Source organism: Diabrotica virgifera, chromosome 3 (genome assembly GCF_917563875.1).
Source record: "Diabrotica virgifera virgifera chromosome 3, PGI_DIABVI_V3a".
Taxonomy (NCBI): Eukaryota; Metazoa; Arthropoda; class Insecta; order Coleoptera; family Chrysomelidae; genus Diabrotica; species Diabrotica virgifera.
Genome location: NC_065445.1, coordinates 233088688 through 233116446, shown reverse-complemented (window position 1 = coordinate 233116446; position 27759 = coordinate 233088688). Strand labels below are relative to the sequence as shown.

At 33.5% G+C, this 27759-nt stretch overlaps 1 long non-coding RNA gene across 1 annotated transcript; it reads left to right on the top strand.

The window, feature by feature from the left end:
- The first annotated feature begins 14551 nt into the window (after window positions 1-14551).
- Window positions 14552-16118, top strand: LOC126881600 (uncharacterized). The gene is made up of 2 exons (XR_007696928.1): window positions 14552-14765; window positions 15258-16118. It is a non-coding gene; the product is annotated as an uncharacterized LOC126881600 (long non-coding RNA).
- Window positions 16119-27759: the final 11641 nt, after the last annotated feature.

Sequence of the window (27759 nt, the reverse complement as noted above, 5' to 3'; positions counted from 1 at the left end):
TTTTTAAACTGTTCCACAATTAAAACTTCCTCTGTTCCAGTGTTCCCATATATCAAAGTTTGTCTGACTAAACACCCTTAAGCTCTTAACAAATTTTCAGCTTGCTATTAATCAACTTTTTTTTCATACGCGGGATCCAGACCTATAACCCGGACAACTAATTTCAGAGAAGTCATCTGATGGGAAGGAAAGTACAAAATATTTTATTTTTACATTGTAAACCTGAGTACGTGTCAAATGTGTCAAGTGTTCTTTAAATGGATATTTTGACTCGCTATGTATGTTTATGGTATTTTTCGTAGTGAACATAAGTCCAATTTTCAAAATTTTTGTTACAAATTTTTTTTGTTTCTCATAAAGTATGTAAGAATATAGCCGAACTAATATACAGACTGCCTAAAACGACCCTCAGTTCTAACTGCAAGACGCAAGAGTCTCGCAGGCTCAGTCTTGTTCTTGCTCAAGTCTTGCACGGTAAGTCTTGGTCTTGGTCTTGCTAAAATTAGGCGGTCTTGGTCTTGGTCTTGCGAAAACGCAAGAACAAGACCAAGACTGCAAGACCAAGACCGGTTTTGGGCAACACTACTTACGACCCGCCCAAATCGTCAGATTTTTCAAATATACACTCTTTTGCATGTACTTAACTTAAATTATCTTAATCTGACCATTTCGAGTATTTTTAAGGATAAATTTTTTTTGAGCCCCCCTTAACGAACTTCTCTGTGTCTAGAGCCAATATAATATGGTAGAGGTACAGCTGGTTCCTAAAAAAACTGATACGACTCTTAGTAAGATTTGATCATTTTGAGCAGTGTATTTGATTTTTCTGACATTATATTATATTTATTATGACAGACAAATAATAAAATAAACAAACAAACAACAAACAACTGATTACATAATATGTTATTTCATAAATTATAATAATTATTAAGTAAAAAAAAAGTAACAAATTGTAATAATTATTCCTAAACAAGTAATTTTTGCTGCAGTTCGGTACCTAAGATGCGATGCTTTAATTCTGCCCCAAGTTGTTGCCTTTCTTCCCGGAAACTGTGACATGATTCTTGCAGTTTTCGCATCTTCAAAAGGATTCTCTTTTAATCTCTCCAAAAGCGTGCGATCTTTATGAGCGGTAGATATTTTTGTTCTTCCAGATCCTTGCTTTCTTTAGAGAGTTTCTTGTTCTTTCCATATTGTATTAATATTAAAAACTATTGTTTTGCTTACGTTAAAATGGTTCGCTACGGCAGATAGTGGCCAACCATCTTCTAATTTCGTTACAATTCGTGCTTTTAGTTCTTTGCTAGCATGTGGAGCCATTTTTTGAAGTTGAACAGAATAAGTTATCTGACACATTTTAAGATTTAGCAGTGACAGTGAGAGTATGTAAATAATAAGTATTTATCCTTCAAAATACACTGCTCAATTTTCTACAAAATACGCTTTAAGAGTCGTATCAGTTTTTTAGGAACCAGCTGTACACCTGCAGGGTACCAGGTTTCTCCCCATATGTTAATCTGACGCACTAGAGTAACTGCAAAAATCCCCGCTTGGGCTCCCCTACCATAAAGTAAGTTAAATACATGCAAAACGGTATATATTTCAAAAATCTGACGATTTGAGTGGGGCGTAAGGAAATGGGGGAGTCACAAAGTTTAACAAGAAAAAAGCAAATATCTTGCGAAATGCACGACAGATCGAAAAACTAAAAAATACGTTCTTAATATTTTTGAACAATTTATCGAATGATACCAACACGACCTTCCACGTTGAGGGGTGGATGCTAAAAAAACGACCCACACGGAGGTGAGGGGGGGTTACTTTAAAATTTTAAATAGAAACCCCCATTTTTTATTGCAGATTTGAATTCCTTACGTAAAAATAACTAACTTTTATTCGAAACATTTTTTCGAATTATGGATAAATGGCGCAATAATCGGAAAAAACGATTGTTGGAAATGGAAAATTAATTAAAAAATGGAAAGTCCCCACTAAAATGGAAAACTTAACTTAACATTTTTTGGTTTTAGGACCTAATCTTCTCAACCCAATAGGTTTGCATATTTCCTCCCCTACTATGACTAAAGACCGTAAATATTCACTAACATCTTATAAAAATGTTAAGACTGGGAGGAAGTGTCAAATTTTTACGGTGATTTTAGCACGGATTCTGTGAATTTATTTTGGTAGATAATACTTATTGATAACAAAAATGTCTGTCAGCTGACGCGGCTTCGGGGCTTTTAGGCAAAAAAAGATAAAAAATATGAAAGTAGATGAAAAAACTTTACAACTTATATGTCAAATATTTCGACGCTGCCAAGCCAAAACGGCATAAACGCCAAAATGACCACTTTTTAGTTAGCTGCACTAAAAAATAGGATTTTAATTTCCGCACCAGACAGTCAACGCGGAATAACAGCAGAAAAAGTGAAATAGGTGTAATATAGGTTTAAAATTTTAATAAACGCCAGTCTAGTCACGCACGTGAACACCGACGTGAACACCGATTGACATAATCGCCAGTGACCGTAAGATTATCATTGTGTACATTTCGGTCCAGTAATAATAGTAAAGGTATGTATTTTTACAATTTTTATGGATAAGTAACATGGTATTATCTACCTTTGCAATATTTTCAATTTGTATTGATTTTTGAAGCGTAAACACACTGAATTTCTTTAAAAACTATGAGGCGTTTATGCCAAAACCACATATTTACATCGTGGTTGACACAAGTGCCATTCCTCAATGGTATTCTTATGCAGGTTTCTTATTTAAAAATTGCGCAAATAAAAAGTTTATTTTAAAATATTCTATTGTAAATTTGTACTAGTGTGATGAACAATTCATTTTGTATTACAGCATAGAGTTCAAATCAATTTTATATAGCTAAAAATGGCGATCGATTTTTGGCGTTTATGCCATTTTTTTGTTGTACATGAATAGCAGAAGTAAAAAAATAATGGCCTTACTAAATGAAAATAAAACGTATACCGAATCAATACAAAATGATATACTGACTGACAATAATCCCCCTATATTTCCCTTAGACGTTTATGACATTTATAATGCCAACATTGCAGAAGCTTTTAGCAATGACATTATCATCTTTAAGGAACCACCAGACGTTGCAGTAGAAGAAGAAATATTTAGTCACGATCTCACATCATGTTTCAACTTAGCAGCAGATAATGGTTTGGATGCCGGTATAAGTAGTGATCAAAATAAGGAAAATACAAGCAATCAAATCAATACGGATGTTGAACCAAATATTGAGAGTGATTATGAATTAGAATTCACTACTTATTATTAGATATCCACTTTTAAGTATTTCATATTTACTTTTAAGTATTTCATCCTAGCACCAAAACATGTTTAAAGAATTTAAGGTTTTGTTTTTAACTTGGAATGTATTTTTGATTAATAAAAAAAAAACCCTATCACAAATCTTCGTAATTTCATCATTTTTCTTGTTGCCATAAACGACAATTTTTGATTTTCGTTTCTTTTTTCATTAATGGCATAGATCCCTTATAAGCGCCATATTGACTAACCTTACAAAGATGCGATCGACACAAACGCCAGAGGTAAGTTTGGCATATTCACCAATGTTATATCTTGATTGGACATAAGCGCCATTTTATAGTTTTTAATTTATTTCAGACAGTATTTTCAGCCACATTAATGTTCACAATATATTAAAATTTGAAAAAAAAATCACCAATTTTTTTTAATCACTGTGCAGATAAGCAGTACTGGTAAAAATAAAAATAATCAGTTTTTTGTGTTTCCTGAAAAATCAAGTTAATATCGTGTATGCCGTTTTGGCTTGACAGCGTCGATTTATTTCCGTGCGTTACATTGTAACGGTTCACACATTCAGTCATTTCGTAGACTTTTAAACTCTTTAATTATTGTATAATTTATTTTCTGTTGATTTCTTTCAAATTCTCTAATTTTCTGGTAATTATCTATTTACGTGACGTCAACGTCAGGTTCAGACTTCAATAATTCAGTAATTTTTTTGTATAGTTAATGGCTCTTTTTTACATTATGATTTATCCTAAAAACTCTTTCCTCGTTTTTCTTCGTTCTTTCCTTTGATTACACTTAAGAAATTGAAGTAAACGGGAATTGTTTTTTAGTCACTCACGTGAAAACTTAAAACATCTCACAACACCGAGATCCAACCATTAGTCACTTGGGGGAACAAGTTTTTGGGACGTTCCAGCTCCTTTTCCTCTTTGCACGTGGGCCTACAGGAGGCATGGTTTTGCACCATCCTGGTGCTCATTTCCGGGGATGCAGCAGCAACCTAATAGGAGTCGTTTGGGTTAGGTTAGGAACAATCAGTCTTGTGAAGTTGAGTAACTATTTTGTTTTATATCTCAGACATTTATTTGATGCATTATATTTACTAATTACTTTGTTTAAGATTTACCTTGCATTTATTTGGTTTTTAATATAGGTACATATAAGTTTAGTAACTTCCCAAACATGTAAAATTTTGCGGTACTGGACGTTGAGCTCGGCGTATCTGCCAAAAAGGTATTACTTTTTATATTTTATTGTTAATTTAGGTCGATTTCATGTCATTATGTAAATTTAGTTTGTATTAGTTGCTTGTTTCCCAGATATTTTGGTGTTCATCTACTTATCTCCATTTATTCGGTCAATTCAAATCTGTTGTATATTATATTTTTTCGCTTCAATTTCATTCATTAATTTAATTCATTTTATTATATTTCTACTTGGTCATAGTCAGGTTTGTGCCTGCTGTTTTATATTATTGGTCATATTTTTCGGGTTTTAATTTAGTTGTACGTAGCAAGCGTTCTATAACCATTTGGTAAAGATAAAAGTCTCATGTGAGTTGTGCCCTATATATAAGTAAGAGCTAAGTATATAATTTTGTAACCTACATATAACAGGACTGTTGTTATATTATATATCATGTTTAACCATAACTTTTGTCATTTTAGAGTCACACAATATTCAATTTGGTTTAACTCAGAGATTGTGCAAATCTAGGTAGTTATTTTTAATAAATATTTACTTATTTTGTATACCATTTATTTTTATTATTCCTTTTTGATCACATTTACTGATTTAATATATTTATTATTTGACAGCAGTGTAAGATACCTGGGAGAGTGATCAAAGATCATTTTCTTGGCGCCCATGATTTGTTAATTTTATTTAATTTGTTCTTCTTTAGCAATTGTTCACCTTTATTCCTTTCAGTACATTATTTTTATCTTAATAGTTCTCTTCTTAGTTATCATCACTATCTACTTTGAGCTACCGTCTTTGACAGGCATGCAAATTGGCCGTATCCATCCTTGAGTGCCAAGTCGTCGTTCTCTTGCGTCTCTTGCTAGCCCACTCCACTCAGTTTGCCTCTTTCTATTCATCTATGTGTTATTTGTTTATCACTTCTTTCATCTTATCATTTTCCCCTTACATAATACTACTGCAAAGTAGTGTTTTTCTTACTTCAGACTCTCCAATGATACTATTTTCTTTTCATGTTTGTTCAAATTTAGTTGCACATTAGTTTTTTTTTTTCTTTTCCTTACTTCTGTTGGAGTTTAGCATGCTCTTTACTTTCACTCCAACAGAAGTTCTTCTTTTTGTTACAACATCCGTAATAGCCTAGTGGTTAGAATACTTTGGCTCCTGGCTTTTTCAGTATTTTTCACCCAGGCGAGTCGGGTTCGTTTCCCGGTGTCGAAAATCCTTATTTTTTTTTTAAATTGGCATTTGATTTAAAAAGTAATTGTTTTTATAATATTTCTTTATATTGTGTCCTATAAATAATAACAACGTGGTATTATAAAAACAATTATTCTTTTAATCAAAATGTCAATTAAAAAAAAAAAAGATTTCCGACGCTGGGAATCGAACCCTGGGTGAAAGCCAGGAGCCAGGTATTCTAACCACTAGGCCATTATAGATGTAAGGCACGAGGATAAATATTTGACATATAAGTTGTAGGGTTTTCCTTCTCCTTTCATATTTTAGCTTTTCTTGCCTAAAAGCCCCGATTTTGGGCCAGCTGACACATTATTTGTTAATAAGCTTTAGATCTAGCTAGAAGCTATATAAAAAAATCAGCCATGCTAAAATGCTCCGCTACCTCCCGATCTATGTGCATGCGTTTAATATTAGGGACTAGTGATCAGTTAAACAGATCAGGCTAAATGTGAAATACGCCAGTCAATGAGAGTAAAAACAGGATATTACCTACTAATCCTGTCGCCAGGGGGGGTACAACGGCCTCCTTATTTCAGATGGACTTACCCAAGTTTTTTTTTATATATTTTGACCCGTAGAATACGAATTTTTTGGGTAACAGTTGATCCGGATGTCGATAAGATTGTTATAGACAAAGAGCTTGAGGAATTACATAACAGCGATTTCTCGCAAAACAAAACATCTTTTTGTATTTTTTGGGTCATTTTAAGCAAAAAATATTCCTACAAGTTTTTTCGTAGAATGCATAGTTTTCGAGATAACCGCGATTAAACTTTCAAAAAATCGAAAAATTGCAATTTATGAACCCGAATAACTTTTGATTAAAAAATAATGTAGCAATTCTGCTTACCGCATTTGAAAGTTTAAGTCAAATTATATCGGTTTTGATTATTTGCATTGCTAAAAATTAATTTTTTTATTGTTAAACTAATCTATAAACACATAGTGTTTCCCGTGCCTAATACATACGTTTTAACGCATGCTACGTAGAAATTGCCTCGCTTGCACTTGTAGCTACTCTACCTACTCGTTCGATTTTAAATGAGAAATCATAGAAAACATCACTCACATACTAGGTGTTTATAGCTTTGTTTAACAATAAAATAATAAATTTTTAGCAATGCAAATAATCAAAACCGATATAATTTGACTTAAACTTTCAAATGCGGTAAGCAGAATTGCTACTTTATTTTTTAATCAAAAGTTATTAGGGTTAAAAAATTACAATTTTTCGATTTTTTTGAAAGTTCAACCGCGGTTATCTCGAAAACTATGCATTCTACGAAAAAACTTGTAAGAATATTTTTTGCTTAAAATGACCCAAAAAATACAAAAAGATGTTTTGTTTTGCGAGAAATCGCTGTTATGTAATTCCTCAAGTTCTTTGTCTATAACAATCTTATCGACATCCGGATAAACTGTTACCCAAAAAATTCGTATTCTGCGGGTCAAAATATATAAAAAAAAACTTGGGTAAGTCCATCTGAATTAAGGAGGCCGTTGTACCCCCCTGGCGACAGGACTATACAGGATTTTAATGACATTTTGGGAATGGCATCTACTTATCTCCTAATTCAAGGTCTACCCTATATACATTGGGGCTTTTATCTTGGGGGCGGTTCGCACCCCCTCTCATGGGTGGAAAATTGTTTGGTCAAAATAACTACGGATGTGGCTAGAGAAAATAATTCTAAGCAAAAACTGTCCTATAGTTATGTTTTTGAAATCTCAATACTGTTTGAGTTATTCATAGTTAAAAATTTTGCTATTTTAATTGAAAAATAATAGGTACATACCTACCTTTTCGGACGGTTCTTTGCGAGTACAAATTATGCATCTAACGAAATAAAACAATATAAAACATGTTTGTAGCTGTTGAAAAATCAAAGAGATTCGTTTCTTCATAGATCTACTTATAATTAGTGATGTAACGAATGTCATTTTTTGAACATTCGCGAATACGAATGGGAATGCGAATATCTGCTACCGACATTCGCGAATGCGGATGCGAATGCGAATATTCAGTTTTTTTTAAATTTGTTTTTATTTTTGTAATGTTTCCTAAATATGTAATGAAAAGTTAATTGATATTTAGTGTAAATCAATCTGAATCTGAAGCTTTATTACATAATACCAAATAATAAAAAAAGTGAAGGCTGATAATGTGATTAAACAAGGTTAAGTTCTATCTATCTATTGCCCTTCATTTGTCCAAAGTTGAACGTAGGCCTCCCTTATTTTTCCACTCTTCTCGGTTCAGTGCTAATGCTGTCGATCTGGTCCCTGGTTCCTGCTTATCTTTTTAGGTCATTCGACCATCTCGTCTGTGGTCTGCCCCTTCCTTTTTTGTAGTCCCAGGGTCTCCAGTGAGTTATCACTTCATTCCATCTTCCGTCTCTTTGTCTGCTGTTGTGTCCTGCATATTTCCATTTGAGAGTAGCTGCATGTTTGAGGTTAAGTTACCTTTTCTTAATAAAAAAAAAAGATGAGAAGTGAACAGATTTTCATTTTATTAACCTAATATCTTAAAATTATTTTTTTCTTCTGGTTTTCATATTCGCAAAACATTCGCATAAATTTCGCGAATGCAGATGCGAATGAGAATATGCAAAAACATGCGAATATTCGCGAAAGCGAATGCGAATACGAATATTCGTTACATCACTGCTTATAATGCAAAAAGAAATATGGTAGATGAAAAGAAATTTTTTTGGTGCATGCTCAAATCTGTGTCGATTTGGTCGATATGCTACAAATGTTTTCTGTAGTGCTTAAAAAGACCTTTAAAATGAGCACTGTTAAATAATTTCGATTACATTCAAACTAAGCGAGATATGCTGGAAAAAAGTTGATGACTCATTTATTTTAAGAAATATTATTTAAGCTCTCATCCACTAGAATTTAACTGAATCGTCTTCCTTCTACGACAGATTTTATTATATGTAGTGTCATTTCTATGTTCAAAAAATTGGACGGGTTTAAAATTCATGGTTTTTAAAAAATAAGATCAATTATAGTGGTAGGGGAGCCCAAGCTGGGATTTTTGCAGTTACTCAAGCGCGTCAGAAAATCATATGGGGAGAACCTTTTACCCTGTAAATGTACCCTACCATATATATCGACTCTTAATACAGGGGAGATGGTTAAGGGTAGTGTTGCCCAAAATCAGTCTTGGTCTTGGTCTTGTTCTTGCGTTTTCGCAAGACCAAGACCAAGACCAAGACCGCCTAATTTGAGCAAGACCAAGACCAAGACTTACCGTGCAAGATTTGAGCAAGAACAAGACTAAGCCTGCAAGACTCTTGCGTCTTGCAATTAGAACTTAGGGTCTTTTATGAAGTATATTAGTTCGGGTATATTCTTAGGTAGGCACTCTATGAGAAGCAAAAAAATTTGTAAAATTGGACTTATGCGCCTTACGGATAATACCATAAACAAACATACATTCTTCGCTCTGAAATTAATTGTCCAGGTTTTGAGAATAGCCGCCCTCCATTCATAAATTAATAGGTCTGGATCTCGTGTATGAAAAAAAGTTGATTAATAGCAAGCTGAAAATTTGTTAAGAGCTTAAGGGTGTCTAGTCGGACAAACTTTGATATATGGGAACACTGGAACAGGGGAAGTTTTAATTGTGGAACAGGTTAAAGATTTTTAACGGTCAGAACACGAAAACGGCACATGTATTTTGTCCGACAGAACAGACTTAAATTCTCCGAACAGATATTAAACTCTCATGCAAAAATCAGACTGCTATTTATCACCAAATGAGCGTTTTAGTGAGTGGAACATGTAGAATATGTCAAATGACAGGAATTATGATAGGTGATAAATAGCAGTCTGATTTTTGCACGAGAGTTTAATCTCTGTTCGGAGAGTTTAAGTCTATTCTGTCGGACAAAATAAATGTGCCGTTTTCGTGGTCTGACCGTTCCAAATTTTTAACCTGTTCCACAATTAAAACTGCCCCTATTCCAGTGTTCCCATATATCAAAGTTTATCCGACTAGACTCCGTTAAGCTATTAACAAATTTTCAGCTTGCTATTAATCAATTTTTTTTCATACGCGGGATCCAGACCTATAATGTATCGAAACTTTTTAAAAATATGTCATATGCTGATAAAAAATATACCTACAATAAGTAGTTAATTTTTTTCCTTAATTAGTTTTGTAGGAATTTAAACACATAAAAATCATATCGATATATAGAATAATAAGACCAGTGGTGTCATGGTGTGGGAACGCGTGGGAACGCCGTTCTCACACTGGTTAAGAAAAGAAAAAAAAAATAGAGAATTTAGGTTTTGTAAACAAAAATTAGCAGTGCGTTCCGGCAATGCTAATTTTGCCATGACACCACTGAATAAGACTATTATGTATGTATATTTTTTCTGCTGAGTGTGATTACGATAGGAGACAGACTATAACAGATAATGCCGTGCCGTCTATACCGTGTAACCAAATACTCAAATACATACCCAAATATTTAGTCTACGAGGCATTCAACAAAGAAATATTTACAGTGAAATACATGGAAAACAAAAGGACATTCATAGCAGTTTTTTCTGTAGGTAGTTAAATTAAACTAGTCATTTGTTTTATCAATCGACTCACTGTTCTTTTGTTATGCTCTTTGGTTGCTATACACTATTCCAAGAAACGGGTCATTTTTGGTCTCTCGAATTTTCTAAACTTGTTCGATTTAAGTGGTTGATAATTTGATTTTTTATTTATTTGATTTTAATGTTTGATAATAATATAGCCTTGTTCTGTATAAATATCGCTGTAATAATATTGTTTCTATACAGGTAAATTTGTCATTGGACACTACCAATCAAAGTGTATTTTTTTTCTCAAAGTTCGCATCACCCTGTGAAATATTCTAGCATTTATAAAATATTGAAATTAAAACCCAACTATAGCCTCATATTTTCTTAACATTTTGTTTTTTTTTATTCATTCGCTTATGTTGGATAATAAAAAGTTAGGTACTATTTTAACTAGCGATGTTTTTCATCAATACAGGGTGTTTTTAAATAAGTATGGCAAACTTTAAGGGGTAATTCTGCCCGAAAAATAATTTGACAGTTTGCTTTATAAGTGTATGTTCGCAAATGCTTCGTTTCCGAAATAGGGGGTGTTAAAATTTTTCTTACAAACTGACGATTTATTGCTCTAAAACCGGTTGAGATATGCAAATGAAATTTGGTGGGTTTTAAGAGGTAGTTATTACGCATTTTTGACATACAATTAAGAATTTAATATTCACCATTGGCGCGCATACAGGTAACATGACGCGTTTGTTTAGAATTACCCCTTAAAATTTACCATACTTATTTAAAAACACCCTGTGTTGATAAAAAACATGGCTAGTTGTTAAAATACCTAACTTTACTGGTATCCAACATAAGCGAATGAAAAAACAGAATGTTAAAAAAGTATCAGACTGTAATTGGGTCTTAATTTCAGTATGTTATAAATGCTAGAATATTCCACAGGATGATGCTTACTTTGAGAAAAAAACCCAGTTTGATTGGTACGCTCATTAGTACCGATAAGTTAAAGTCGGTTCGCTAAACTCAGACACAACTGGCTAGTGATTTTAGTAGGCAATTTTTTTGTTTTTGGCCAATTTCGCCAAAATTGGCAAAATTACTAACTATTGAGTAATTAGGAACTATTTAGTAATTATTTTTTTGCCAATATTACCAAACTGGCAAAATTACTTACTAAAATCACTAGCTAGTTGTGTCTGAGTTTAGCGAACCGATTATATCGGGTACCTATACAACGACAATTTAACTTCTAGCAACAATATTATTACAGCGATATTGTTAACGAATAAGGCTATATAATATTAAAAAATCACTTAAATTAGACAACAGGTTTAGGAAATTCGAGACATCAAAAATGACCCATTCCATTTTTAAGGAGGTGCCTTAATTTCTTGGAGAAGTGTATTATTCTCGGTTTGGTATTCGGTACCAAAATGAGAACTGGCGTTAACATATGAAGGGCCAGGGGAAAGAACGATGAATGTCTATCTGCAAGCATTTTCGGTAAAATGAGAAATAAAGTTACATATTCATTGTTTTTACCCCTTGCGTCCAATCTTGTGACGTGATTTTAAGACGATTATCATATTTATGTCCCCTTGTCCATTCACAGGTTGATAGTACCCTTTCTAAGCTAACAGATTGCACAACAATCTCAAAATGACCAAAAATTTACATTCATCCTTTTTCCCTCTGACTCTTCATATTGTGCACATCTGTCACTGAATTGAATTCTTTTCAAATCACACATTGTCAATGGCAAATACTCGAAAAAATACGTAAGTTCCTAATAAACTTTGGTTAGTTGGAATATAGACACGGATCGCTTAGATCGTAGGTTCAAACCCCACCCGGTGTCAGTTGTTTAGATATTTATTAATTTGGTTGGTCTTCACTACGGCTGTGATATTAAAGCTTAAAATTGACCTACTCTGTTACGTTGTTCTAGTTCTAAGATATGTAATAGGCTAATGGGCAACTGCGAGACTTGCAAGACTCTTGCTGCAAGACCAAGACCAAGACCAAGACCTGGAGCGCAATACCAAGACCAAGACCAAGACCAGGTGTACTGTCGCAAGACCAAGACCAAGACTCTCTAAGTCTCGTCTTGGTCTTGCACTTGGGCAACACTAGTTAAGGGGGTCCGAAAAAAAATCTATCCTTAGAATCGATGAGGTAAGTTAAGATTAAGATTCTTATTGAAGATAAGGTAAGTTAAGTACATGCAGAAAAGTGCATATTTCAAAAATCTGACAATTTGAGCGGGACGCGTAAGGAATTGGGTGAGTCACAAAATTTCACAAAAAAAGCCAATATTTCGCGAATTTAACGTAGATCGAAAAACTGAAAAATACGTGTTTAATAGTTTTCAAGAATTTATCGAGTAATACCAAAGACGACCCCCACGGAGAGGGGTGAGGGTAACTTTAAAATTTTAAATATTAATTTGGCGATATTTCGCAAAATGAACTTCAGATCAAAAATCTGAAAAAAGCGTGTTAAATAATATTTTTTTAAATCTATCGAATGACATCAAACATGACCCCTAACGGAGGTGGTGCGGGGAGTTACTTTAAAATCTTAAATACGATCCCCCATTTTTTGTTGTAGATTTGAACGTAAGAATAAGTAACTTTTATTCGAGGCTATAGATAGATGGCGCTATAATCGGAAAGAACGATTGTAGGAAATGGAAAAATAAGTTAAAAATTGGAAGATCCCCACGAAAATGGAAAACTTAATTTTTGGGTTTTAGGACCTAATCTTCACAACCCAATTAGTCCCCGTAACGCTCGAGTAACTGGAAATGTAGCATACTTACCTCCCCTACCATTATCATTTACGCCGAACAACTAAGTAACATGAATTGAAATATAGTCGGTTCGCTAAACTCAGACGCAACTGGCTAGATATTTTAGTCGATATTTTTTTTGTTTTTTGCCAATTTTGCAAAAATTGGCAAAATTACTAAATATTTAGTGATTATTAACTATTTAAAAATTATTTTTTGCCAATTTTGCTAAAATTGGCAAAATTACCGACTAAAATATCTAGAAAGTTGCGTCTGAGTTTAGCGAACAGACTATATCAATGTATAGTAATTTGTATACAATAATTTTAGACTAGAAACACGGGACCTAATAAGATGTTGTTTGTATCAATTTGATTTGTCAAATGAGTTTATATTCAATTTTGCCATACCTTCCCAATTTTTAGCTACAGAGGTAAGCATACTTTTTATCACATTCAGCACAAATTGATTTATATCAACGAATTGTCAACACTACAATTCGTTGATTTAACCCGGCACCTGCCACGTGGCTTTGCAAGGCGCCAACTGCCACGTGGGGATCTCACAGCACCCCTTAACAATTTTCTGTGATCCACTTGTTTAAAATACAAAATAATGTGTTGAGTAACAAAAGAATATAAATAAACATGTTTTATTAACTTATTAGCCACTAATATGTTATAAAAGTTGAAAAATAAAATGAAAAAGATGTTATAAGCAAATTAGCAAGTACCTACCAAACCATAATAAATGAAGTCAAGTAAAACATCTAAAAAAATTAAGATATAGTGAGTATAGAGTCTATATTAATAATTTAAATCAGTTATTTCAATACAAAATGTAAATTTGACCTGTTTATATCAAAAATACAAAAAAAATTTAAAACATAAAGTGCCAGATGATGACACCCCAATTCGACTTTAGAGCTATAAGTTCAGAATGACACTAAATAACCACTTTAAACACTAACACATATATACTATATAATATTATAGAAAGCTACTATGACGCACAGCTCGCTTACCAAACTTGAAATACCAAATATTTGATAAAAATATGTTGGCAGATTTCTTCTAATAGTTTAATTTAATCTGACTAATTTATGTCGGCAATTCAGACATACATTTTAAAGTAAAATTCTTTAAAATGATATTCCCAATATTTATGAGTTACGTTCCTGGGACGACTTTATCGAAAGATAGTTAGTTCATTATATTAGATGAAATCAACTTTAAGTCAAGAATACCCGTCACAAAAAAGTCATAGCATGTGATATTGTAACGATGAGTTACTACTATCGTTACTAAAATGTTATTCCGATGGGAACTAGGTATGCAACCAACTTTACAAGCACTCGTATTAGAAGTTGCAGTTGATAGACGATAAAATTGGTAATATCTGGTAGATTATTGTCTAGCAGTTGGCAATGACGATATCCGGCAGGGGTGTATGTCATATCGGCCATAGCGGCTGGCCCTTCACTTGAATTTTCGTTCTTGTCCGATCAAGAAGTCCTCCGGTGGCCATTGTAAGAATTTACCTTTTGGTTGAAATAAGTTATAAGAAGATTAATTTACGTTGGAGGAAGTTTTTATTTTTTTGTTTGGGGTTGTGAAGAGTTTTTGGTTCCAATATTTTTTGAAAAAAACAATGGGTATGTATGAAAAAAATATCACTTAACTATGGTTTGCCATTTCTTTTTCATGCTAAGAAAAAATAACCATCTAAATCATTTTTAATACCATATTTAGATCATATGAAAAGCATTGCTATTCTTTAATTATCACTTTTTCAATACTTCTAATATACACTCTACAGGAAAAAAATATTCTTAGAACTACATTTTCACTCTCAAATAAATTGAAAATCAATGATAATTTTCATTCTATCATGTATATAACTCCATATAGTAATCTTTGATTACAAGATCCACATTTTTTTGTCCAAATACTTCCTTATATTCGTTTAAAAAGGCTTTTTCCAGTCAAGAATAATCAAGGTCAATGAAAGCATGTACATCAAACCTCACTTTTTCCGTAGTTTTTTCTCTGTCAAGTTCTGATAAGGTGAAACACCTTTTTATAGAGGCCCTGTTTCTTAGATACTTAAGGAAAACCAGCTAATAGAAGGTTTTCTGTTCTTTTAGCCACTGGAGGGAGACTATAACAAAATTTAAGTCACATTTGGATACTTCAGTTATTTATGGAATAAGCAATAATTTTGGGGTTATTTTGGGTTTGGATTGGAAGAGTTTTGGATGTTTTTTTTTCCTTTCTGGAATAGACACTGAGTTTTACCGACACTAGCAAGTACCTCCTCGTCAATCCTCTGTGTTGTTGTTCCTTACCTCCCGAGGATTGGGAAGATCGGAGGATACCTACCTGGCTCTCCCATCATCAACCTCACCAGGATTTTGGAGAAGCCACAGGCCTACTTTTGTAGAAACGCCAGGTTTTTATAATAAAATTTAAATTTTTAATCCTTTTAAATAACAGTTTTCAATTTTCAATTTTTTTTCAATAACTCAAATACATAACCTTAATAATAATATAAATTCACCTTCTTAAAACCTATTAGCTTTATAATATTCAATAATTTTTTGTCAACCAATTTTATATTTCATTTTCATGATTGTATCAGGTATTTAAAATAATCTCAGGATTATAAACTATCTGGGACGATACTGTGCACACTATCGAAGGGTTTATTTCCTACTTAATAACATTTATCCCATTCACCAGATATTGTCAGGTTGTCACTTCCGATCAGATACGGGATTGTCAGCCAATCTTGTATTCTACAGTAATAATTAGTTTGTACATACATATTTGGATCAAATCACTTCCTTAGTAGAATAAATTCATTACATATATTAGTTTTTTCATACTGTAAAACCTGCATTATCGACAGGAGTGTACTACCATAGTACGTCGGATATTTAGCTAGTGTATAAAATTGTATATAGGGTTTATAGGTATTTTTTTTTTATTAAATGTGGTTGTACATACTTATATGTTTTATTAACCTATCAGTTTAATAGTATCTATTAATAGTATTAGTTAGGTACAGCAATATAGGTCACGTGGAGAAGAATTTATTTAATTCTTCCCTGGCGCCCTTATACATTCTCAGTAATATCTTCTCGATCAGCAGTTCCTTATCATTTCTTTCCCTATTTTAATTTAGTTTCTAACACCCCACTACTTCATTAGGTACCGTCTTATTTCGGGCGTGCAAATAGGGCCTGATCCTCCTCTGAGCCCTACTGTTTAGTCTCTTAAATATCCAGCTAGCCTATTTCTGTAAAACTTTGGTCATTTATTAAGCTACCCCATTCAAACAGAAAAATAATACGTTACAATATGTCTTTAAAAAGACAACCACATGCAATGGTGACAGTAAAATTCTCGTGTTAGTGATTCTGTAGCAAATCACTAGGAAAAACAGTAAAAAACCTCATGATACTATCCCGACATCGTAAGTATTTGGTTTTACATTCAGTTTACTCTCAAAACTAATATCAAATTCTGAGTATTTGTATGCTATTTAAAATTATAAGTAAATAATATTAATAATACATAGATAAACACAAATACCAAAATATAAATTATGTACTACCCTCGATATGTTTGATTTACTAAGCATGGTATTTTCTTTCTATTTACTTCCTCTTTTAGTATGGGTAACCACATCCTACTGAATTCTACCGAGGAAATTGCGACACAATTGGTTTCATTTAGCATAATTAGAGCCGCTTCTTTAATTTTTCTCTTTTTACTATGTTTCTTTCAGGACTATATTTGAATCTTTCCACTTAATTATATATTCATTGACCCATTCGTGTTGACACATGTGAGATCTATCAAATTTTCTATTTTTAATATACCTAAGACTACCTGTGAAACATTAGACCTATAATGGTCTAATGTTTCACCTAAATAAAATTGTTCGCATTGACAAGGTATTTTATAAATACAATTATTTGTTCTTTCTTATTCATTGTTAGGTTTATTTGATTTTTCAAGTTAAATTGTGGCTTATTTCTCAATCAGAATATGTAGTCAATTGCGCTTCTTGTCCTTAAAAAACCTACAAACAACAAGAACATACAAGTGCAGTTTCGGTATTTTTTACAAAGGCATTAATGCTTACTGCACTTACGATATACAAATGAAATATGAAACCGATTTAGATTAGGAGCAAAGTTCCGATTCTGCTGACAAAATTATAATTATTGCCGTTTGCTGAACTGTGCATGTAAAAGCACCGCATTAGTAGTCGGTATATTTTAAAGGTGGCGGTAGAATCATAAATACTGATTTTCAAAAACCTAATTTTCTTCTTTACAGTCTGACCAAATTCACTTTGTATTTGAGAATTGAATGCGCACTAGTATTGACATTCAGTTTTTAAAGCTCGATGATGACAAAATTAAAGAACTTTATGTTTATCTGCGCTGGCATGACAAAGTACAGTATTTTAGCAACGGGTAATATTGTCAGCAAATTATGCAAGGTGTCAAGATGCTTGATCAAGTCAGTGAAGATTTATCCATTATTCGCACTGACACTGCATTTGAGCAGATAATACTTGACTCAGTTTAGCAACGGGTAATATTGTCAGCAAATTATGCAAGGTGTCAAGATGCTTGATCAAGTCAGTGAAGATTTATCCATTATTCGCACTGACACTGCATTTGAGCAGATAATACTTGACTCAGTTTCAATTTCTAAAGAATTAGATTGCGAAACTAAATTTTGTGAAACTGTTCCATAATAAATATCATTTTTCTTTGCTGGAAAATGCATTGAGTGTGAGAAATTCAGCAGAAAACGTACAAAAAAAACTACCGTATGGAAATAAATCTTATATAGGTACATAGATGGTGAAGATGAGACATGGACGCTAAAAATCACAATGCTAAACAAATTGGAAGCATTCGAATTGTGGTGCTATCGACGAATCTTAAAGTTTCGACAAATCCTTTTCCAATGAAGATATTCTTCAAATGATGAATTCAGAACGTCTGCTCATAAAAATAATAAAGGGGACAAACCAGAATACTTCACCTACAAAATTGGAGGACTTAAAAACTATCTACTTCGCCTTATAATACAAGGAAAAGTGGAGGAAAAGAGTTGGATTGGTTTCAGAAGTAATGGTAATGTAAGTATTTGGTCTCATATTCAGTATACATACATTCAAAATTATCACCAAACTCTGATTTTATATGTATGTTATTGTAAAATATAAATAATGCATTATCAATATGTTATTGACTTACAATTTCTGGATAGTACCATAAGGTTTTTTCCTGGTTTTTTCTCGTGATTTACTATGGAATCACTAATACGAGAATTGTACTGGCATCATTGAATGTGGCTGTCTTAAGACAAATCACATGCTATGATTTTTCTGGGTGCGGATTTTTCCCCAACTCGACTCTACCTTATCGGCAGAGTCTACGAGAAGTGTACGGTAAATTGAAGCTGTAATTATAAAGAAACAAATATGTATTGTTATATTTCTATTTGATATAAAAATTAAAATTTAATAATGATAAACAAAATTCAATTTAATATAAAATATTTTCAATTTTCTCAACCACGGGCATATAAATTTAAAACAACCTGTATACAACAAATTGTTATATGTAATTTTAAGAAGTGATTAGAATAAGCGTACGAAACTCGGAACAATGTGCTTAGATAAACAAAGTGAATGACGCGTACCATTATCGTTCTTCTCGGAAGGTCGATCATTAGCCTATGCTAAATAAAACTCAGTGAAATAGATGATAGTTCATTATCGTTTTTCGCGGAAGGTTTCGATCATTAGCCTATGCTAAATAAGACTCATTTGAAAGAGAGAATAGGTCATTAAAATTTGTAAATAGTTAGAAAGTATTTTAGAATGGGAATTAAATATTTTCTTTTGAAATCCATTAAGCATATTTAGAAAGATTAAAAATTGGTTTTGAGGAATATTACGAATGAGAGTTGGTGGTGGAAGATTGATTTGTGAATTTGGAAGGGATATTTAGAAAGTAGGGGAATGAATGACAAAGTGAGATCAGAATGTTTTGAGCTGTCGAGAAGTGAAGTCGAGTAGTAGACGGTAGTGTTCGAGGAGTGAGAAAGCCGGTGTAGTTCCGTGAGTGTGGAGTATCTATCGTGGAACGAGAAGTAGGCCAGGTGGAGAGTAAAAGAACCTCCTTGAGCCCAGAGTGTCCCGGTAGCTGATAGCAGTTTCGAAAAAGGTAGAACACAGCATCACGACCGAAGCAGGAACGAGAGCTATTCGAGCTAGTTTTTCAAAGGAGTACATTACTGGAAGCCAGGACGAGGTTTGATCGCAGCCAAGGATAGCAGGAACGGGCTTTGTGTGAGGACATTTTCAGTTCACCAGGAAAAGGTCAGTCTCATTTGTTTGGACATGAATGTATGGGTTTTTCGTATTAAATTCCACATAAAAATTGAATAACATAATCAATAATATCAGAAAAGCTTCATCAAACTTAAATAGAGTTGTTGCTAATAACTCCTAATAGTTAAATGTTAATAAAAAACTTTCAATTGAAAACCAAAAGGAAATAAGATTCCCATTTGTAAATGTTATGTTTAAGAATAATAAGAAATAGCAAATATTAAGCAGTGATTGCTTTTTAAATAAAATAAAAAATATTTTGATTATAATTGTAACCCATATGTGTATTTTTTTTACTCTTTTCGTTTCTATCCCGATTAGGAACCATTAAGAAATATTTAGAATCCACGAAAGTAAGTAATTAATTTATAATTCGCCCTGAGATTGAAAACATATTGATATGTGATCTGGTTAATTAATTAGATTAGTATTAATACATTGATTAAATTAAGTGACATATAAGAATATTATCTCATATCAATAATCAAGATCACATCAACTGTCGTCCAACGTGGAAAGCATTGTAAAGTATTTCTAGTGGCAAATTTGAAGGATAGAAAGAGTAAAGCCGGTATTTGAAAATTTATATGCCTGTGGTAAAAAGTGAGATACTTACATTTGATAACATAAAATTTTAGATCTCTTTAGGTACAAATTTTACATAACTGATTTAATATTTTATTTTTACGATATTTACATTTGATATATTTATTGACAATTTATAATATTTGGGTAAAAAAAAGTCGTCTTGGTAACATACTAGTAAAATTTCATATTTGGCGGGGATAATACTTCTTGAAAACAAGTGTCTGTGACAAGAAGCCGAAGCAAGGACAACAAAAAACAAAAAGAACATTCAGACCAAGAAGATATTTTAGACACGACAATCATGGCATCAGAACAGCAAGAATTATCAGGAATAGATAAACTATTACAACTGATGCAACTCCAGTCACAAAAACTGGATGACAATCAACGTGAAACAAAACAAGCAATGGATGAAGCAAAAAAGACAATGGATAAAAATCAGGAAGAAACATCAAAGAAAATGGATAAAGTGAATCAAAAAATGGATGAAACACAAAAAAAAATGGATGAAACACAACAGAAAATGGATGAAACAAAAAGAATAATGCAAGAAAATCAGAAGGAAACAAAACAAGCCATAGAAGAGAACAACAAGAAAATGGAGGAACGCATAGAAAAGTATGAAATGAAAATTAAGGATCACATGAAAGAACAAGAAATGAAAATTCAAAATAAAATAAAGGAGTTAATGAATTGCCAGAAAAAAGAAATAGAAAATTTGAAAAACAAGTTTGAAAACGCTATTAAAGCAGACAGAGAAGAAGTGGAAAGAAAGATTGCGGAAATCAATATTCAACAAAATGTCGGAGAAAGAAGAGAAATGGTTATACATAGCATAGATGACGTGAAGATAAGGTTTGGCGGGGATGTAAGAAGATTACACCCAGTGCCGTTCATAAATAGCCTGAAAAAGAAAATACAGCACATCGGAAATTTCGAAACAGCAAAAGAAACTATCAGAAACCATCTCAAAAATGAAGCAAGCCTATGGTTCGATTGCAAAGAAGAAGAATTTGACAGTTGGCAACAATTTGAACAAAAATTTTTGAATTATTTCTGGGGAAAAGTCCAACAATTGGAAATTAACAAGGAATTGCAAAATGGGAAATACAATGATAGGATGGGTATATCAGAAAGGACATATGCATTACAAATTTACTATAACGCAAAACATTTACAATATAATTACTCATCGGAACAATTAGTCGAACTGATTGCAAGACATTTCGAAGAAACGCTGGAAGACCATATCACATTGCAAAACTACAAAGACATAGATAGTTTATGCCAATTCCTACAAATAAGAGAATTACGTGTAAGAGAAACAAAATCAAGAAGGTCGCGAGAAGATTACAGGCCCCGAGAAACACAGGATTACAGAGATAGAAATCAAAATAGGAGGGACTATACAAGACGAGATTTTAATCCCAGAAGGGAAAACGAAAATAGAGACAACGGAAGAGGAAATTATGAACAAAGAAATAGGCAATGGAATGAGGACAGAAATCGAGAATACCAGAATAGAAACACCACACGCTCAAATCAAGAAAACAGAAATAATGGTAGACAAAATGAACAGGGATATCGAGAAAACCGAAACAGATTCGACAGACCAAGAGAAAATAGAAGAGAGGTAAATAATACCCAGACAGAAGAATATGCCGGAGAGAGACATTATGACGAAAATATAAACAACGATGAGCAACCGGCGTCTTTTCACGACGGCGCTCACTAAAAACAAAAAATCAAACAGGAATCTTTTGTAACCCCAAGGAGTTTATTAAATTGGCAGAAAACAACGAAAAGAAAAATGGAGTTAATTTAAAATTTGTGGATGGATTTATCAACGAGAAACCAATTAAAATTATGATAGACACTGGATCTGAAATAACATTGGTCAACAGAAAACTAATAGAAGAAGTTAACTTAACAAATTTAATTTACAAAATACCTAGGGTAAATTTAGTGGGCGCAAACAAACGGACATTGGCAACTATAAATGAAGGCATACGAGTAATGGTACGACTGGGTAAGAAGATGTATGCACTACAATGTGTAATAATGCCAAACATGTCACATGACATGATAGTAGGAGTTGACGAATTGGCAGAAAAACATGTAGTGATAGATTTTAAAAATAATACGATGAACCTAACAGAAGAAAAAAAAGAAGAACAGGACAAGGAACAGGAGAAACAAAATACGGACGAATCAGGTAAAGAACAAACAGTGGAAATGAATTTGGCAACGAAGCAAGGACAAAGAAGAAAAGGGAGAAAAAGTCAGAAAAAGACAAAAGAAAATGAAACCTGTGGCTCCTCAAAAGAAGAGTTGAGCCCAGAAGAAGAAAATTTGAGAGTATCAGAAACAAAGGAAACCTGGGATTCCTCAAAAGAAGAGACGAGCTCAGGAGAAGAAGAAATAAAGCAAAAAAATGAAAGCAAAAAAGATATGATCGAAACAGCGGCATTTGAAGAGGAGGCAAATGAAAACGAGGATGCAGAATACACGATAAAAGTATGTGAAAAATCTGAGGAAAAAGACAGAAAATTGATATGGGAAAAAGGGAAAGACAACATAATATCCGACACTCTAACACAGGATGAGGACACTGAAAATAAGGAAACAATTACTCTACAGGTGGGACTAATTAAAGTAGATAGTAAGTTAGGATATAAGACGTAGATTAAAGTAAGGAAATATACAGGGAGTTGGTTTTGCCTCGAGAAAATTTATTTAAAAATGCAGATAAATTTTATCGAATACAAGGCGGGGATTTGTTATATTTCTATTTGATATAAAAATTAAAATTTAATAATGATAAACAAAATTCAATTTAATATAAAATATTTTCAATTTTCTCAACCACGGGCATATAAATTTAAAACAACCTGTATACAACAAATTGTTATATGTAATTTTAAGAAGTGATTAGAATAAGCGTACGAAACTCGGAACAATGTGCTTAGATAAACAAAGTGAATGACGCGTACCATTATCGTTCTTCTCGGAAGGTCGATCATTAGCCTATGCTAAATAAAACTCAGTGAAATAGATGATAGTTCATTATCGTTTTTCGCGGAAGGTTTCGATCATTAGCCTATGCTAAATAAGACTCATTTGAAAGAGAGAATAGGTCATTAAAATTTGTAAATAGTTAGAAAGTATTTTAGAATGGGAATTAAATATTTTCTTTTGAAATCCATTAAGCATATTTAGAAAGATTAAAAATTGGTTTTGAGGAATATTACGAATGAGAGTTGGTGGTGAAAGATTGATTTGTGAATCTGGAAGGGATATTTAGAAAGTAGGGGAATGAATGACAAAGTGAGATCAGAATGTTTTGAGCTGTCGAGAAGTGAAGTCGAGTAGTAGAGGGTAGTGTACGGAGAGTGAGAAAGCCGGTAGTTCCGTGAGTGTGGAGTATCTATCGTGGAACGAGAAGTAGGCCAGGTCGAGAGTAAAAGAACCTCCTTGAGCCAAGAGTGTCCCGGTAGCTGATAGCAGTTTCGAAAAAGGTAGAACACAGCATCACGACCGAAGCAGGAACGAGAGCTATTCGAGCTAGTTTTTCAAAGGAGTACATTACTGGAAGCCAGGACGAGGTTTGATCGCAGCCAAGGATAGCAGGAACGGGCTTTGTGTGAGGACATTTTCAGTTCACCAGGAAAAGGTCAGTCTCATTTGTTTGGACATGAATGTATGGGTTTTTCGTATTAAATTCCACATAAAAATTGAATAACATAATCAATAATATCAGAAAAGCTTCATCAAACTTAAATAGAGTTGTTGCTAATAACTCCTAATAGTTAAATGTTAATAAAAAACTTTCAATTGAAAACCAAAAGGAAATAAGATTCCCATTTGTAAATGTTATGTTTAAGAATAATAAGAAATAGCAAATATTAAGCAGTGATTGCTTTTTAAATAAAATAAAAAATATTTTGATTATAATTGTTACCCATATGTGTATTTTTTTTACTCTTTTCGTTTCTATCCCGATAAGGAACCGTTAAGAAATATTTAGAATCCACGAAAGTAAGTAATTAATTTATAATTCGCCCTGAGATTGAAAACATATTGATATGTGATCTGGTTAATTAATTAGATTAGTATTAATACATTGATTAAATTAAGTGACATATAAGAATATTATCTCATATCAATAATCAAGATCACATCAGTATGTCTTTGTACTCACTTTATCACGCTTAGCGAATTACGGGATCTGGATTTCAATGCATATTTTTTTTATAATTCTCGTATCACAGTTACGCGTGAAGTTAGTCGTATTGATAACAGTTGGGAAAACGTCCGCGAGCCGATTTTTCTGACGGTTACTTAGAAGTTAAAGTTGATTTCATGTAATCGAATGAACTATCTTCCAATAAAGTCGTCCCAGGAACGCGTCTCATAAATATTGTCAATGTCATTTTAAAGTCGTCCATTTTAAAATAAAATATATGACTGAATTGTCAATACGAATGAGTCAGATTTAATTAAATTATTAGAAGAATTTTTTTACCAAGCAGCATAAACAAAATTTGTTTAATTTACGTACATATTAATATTTTGTATTTCGATAAACGTTTCCGAAGAGGAAGTCGAAAAGTCAATAAATTAATTTCAAACTAAAATTGTGGCTGTATTTTCCAAATAAAACAGTAAATTATAATATGATAATAATTTGTGGGACTACATAATCATCATCATCAATCAACAATCGCGTCCACTGCTGTACATAGGCCTCTCTTAATTTTGTTTAAGTGATCTCTGCATTGGGTCGTTTGTAGCCAGTTTCCCGCTACTCTTTTTATGTCGTCGGTCCATTTAATCAGTGGTCATTCTCGGCTTCTTTTATAATTTCTGGGCCTCCATTCCATGATTCGTCGTGTTCACCGTCCATCTTGTGTTCTAGCTGTGCCCTGTCCAGTTCCACTTAAGCGTCGTAAAGTGGGTGAGCCAAAGGTGGCCCATGCTCCTAAGGTGGGCACTTTTTATTTTGTCCTAGTAGTTGACATAATAACAGCCAGGTACCAGCACATACTTGAAGATATATATGCCATCTAGCGCTGTTGTTAGTAAATGATGACGCAGTGACGAACGGCGGTCATTTCGTGCCTTATAGTATGTCGTTACGTTTGCGGTTAGCGGGACGCTATTATATTCCGGTAAGTAAACCTTTCTTCGTTATTACAATTAATTAGGCGTAATCTACAAGTAATATATATGGATGTTACATACATTTCATCACCTTTCATAATATGCATATAGTTTTTCATCTGACTTTACGGTTCAAGAGTAGTTATGAAGAAAACAAAACAAAACACGGTTTTGGTAGTGGTTCCCAACGCGGCCATGGTGGGCCACCTAAGGAACACTATATATGTTTAAACTCTTTTATTCGCTTATAACGATGTTATAACGCCCATTATTGTTTGTTTTACTTTTAAAATGTATTATAATTTATAATGCTTTCTATAATTTTGTTTGTTTGTTGGTTTCAGATAAAGATGGCTCGACAACTTGGGCGGCCATGGACGGAAGAAGACCTAGCAAACGCGATGAATTCTGCTCTCAATGACAACATGGCTGTTAGAAAAGCTGCCGAGACGTTTGGTATTCCAAGAAGAACTCTTCGTAACCATCCAACTTCAGGTAGTTTTAAGAAAATAACAGGTCGGCAGTCTATTTTGACCTTTGAACAAGAGCTGGAATTGTGCGGGAGAATTAATCGTTTAGCTGATGTTGGAAGGCCCATCACACCAAAATTGGTGAAACGGACTTTTTACACTTTTTGTCAAATCAACAAAATAAAAAATCCATTCAATGATGAGTTAGGTTCTGCAGGGAGAAAGTGGTTTAAATTGTTTATGCAGAGACACCCTGACATCAGCAAAAGAAAATCTCAAAATCTCAACCTAGCCAGAGCTCAAAAACTTAACAGATTCATTGTGGGTGACTATTTTGATAAGCTAAGAGATGTCATGATCGAAATGAACGTCATGCAAAAACCTCAATCAATTTATAACGTTGATGAGAAAGGTAACCGTTTGTGTTTGCATAAGGCTCCGACAGTTTTAGCTCGCAAAGGGTCCAAACGTGTGTATAACATTGCTTCTGAACACGGCGAGAATGTTACAATTGTTTCTTGTGGCAATGCTCTTGGCCAAGTTATTCCTCCAGTCATTCTTTTTAAAGGAGAAAGGTTGCGTCCAGAATGGGCCGAAGATTTACCACCTGGCAGCAGTGTTTTTATGACACCCAAGGGTTCCATGAATACCCAGACATTTATCAAGTGGATTGATCACTTTGCAAAATACAAAACACCAGGACCGGTTCTGCTGATCTTTGACGGCGTTTCTTCCCATTTGGATGCTAACATTGTGGAGGCTGCAGATGCTCATGAAATAACGTTGTTTTGTTTACCAAGCAATACCACTCATGAGCTGCAGCCAATAGACAAAAGCGTGTTTCGTGCTTATGAACTTATGAAGCTTATTGTGATAATGAAGTGATGCTACTTTGGACTCAGCATGCTCAAAAGGGTGATTCTGTCGTAGAAGTAAGCGCTGATCGTGTTATTACAAAGAGCAAGTTTGGGAAAGTTTTTTCTCGGGCTTGGGTCAAAGCTACATCTCCTTCCAATGTTATTTCCGGTTTTAGGGCGACTGGGATTTTTACTTTCGACCCTACTGCAATCAAAGATGAAGCTTTTGCTCCTAGTGACCTTACAAACAGAGTAATTCCAACTAAAGAGAATGACGTACTTTCCCCTGAAAAGCCAGCCTGTTCTGACTCTAAATCAAAGAAGAAAAAACTCCTTTAAAAACCAGTAGACCAGTAGGGGTGCAAAGAAAAGACCAGTGGAAGGAAGTGACTCTTCGTTATCTGACAGGGACTACTCAGTGCACAATTCATCTGCAAGTGATATAAATTTTGAATCTGACTCGGAAATGCTTGAGAACGAACTAAAAGAAAGATCTTTCAATGAAATTTTGAAAATCCCGGAAGCTCTAGCCAAGAAATGTTTAAAGCCCAGGAAGAAAGCACTCAACTATCGTGCTCAAAAGATTGTGGTTAATTTATTTGAAGCAAAAGAAGAAGATCAAGCAAAAAAATACCCATCAAAAACAAAACATTTTAATAAAACAAAATGCACTGGAGATAAAAATGACAAGAGTAAATTTAAAAGTGAAGAAGATGCTCAACCTGGAACTAGCGGAACAAACAAATTCATTAACAGCAACAGAGTAGAAAGCTGGTATTGTCACCTTTGCAATACTGATCGTGTAACGGACATGAGGCTTTGTAATCAGTGTTACCGTTATGTACACGAGGAATGTGAAGGGCTCACAAAGCAGGACAAAATTCCCTTTTTCCAGTGTTCGTCTTGTTTGGACTTGTAAAGACGTTGTTATAGTCCATGTGGTGAGACCGCTCCCGTCTGAAAACAATTTCTGATTCGGTTTCTTTGTCCTATTCAAAAATGTCCCCTTTAAACAAATCTGAAGGGTGCCGGGCGGAATTTTTGGGCAGAAATTGTTTAAACAATGTTTTTAAACAAATACAGAGGATCACGTTTTTTTGCCCTGGAACATATATTTTTAGATTTTTTGGGTCATTCTAAACAA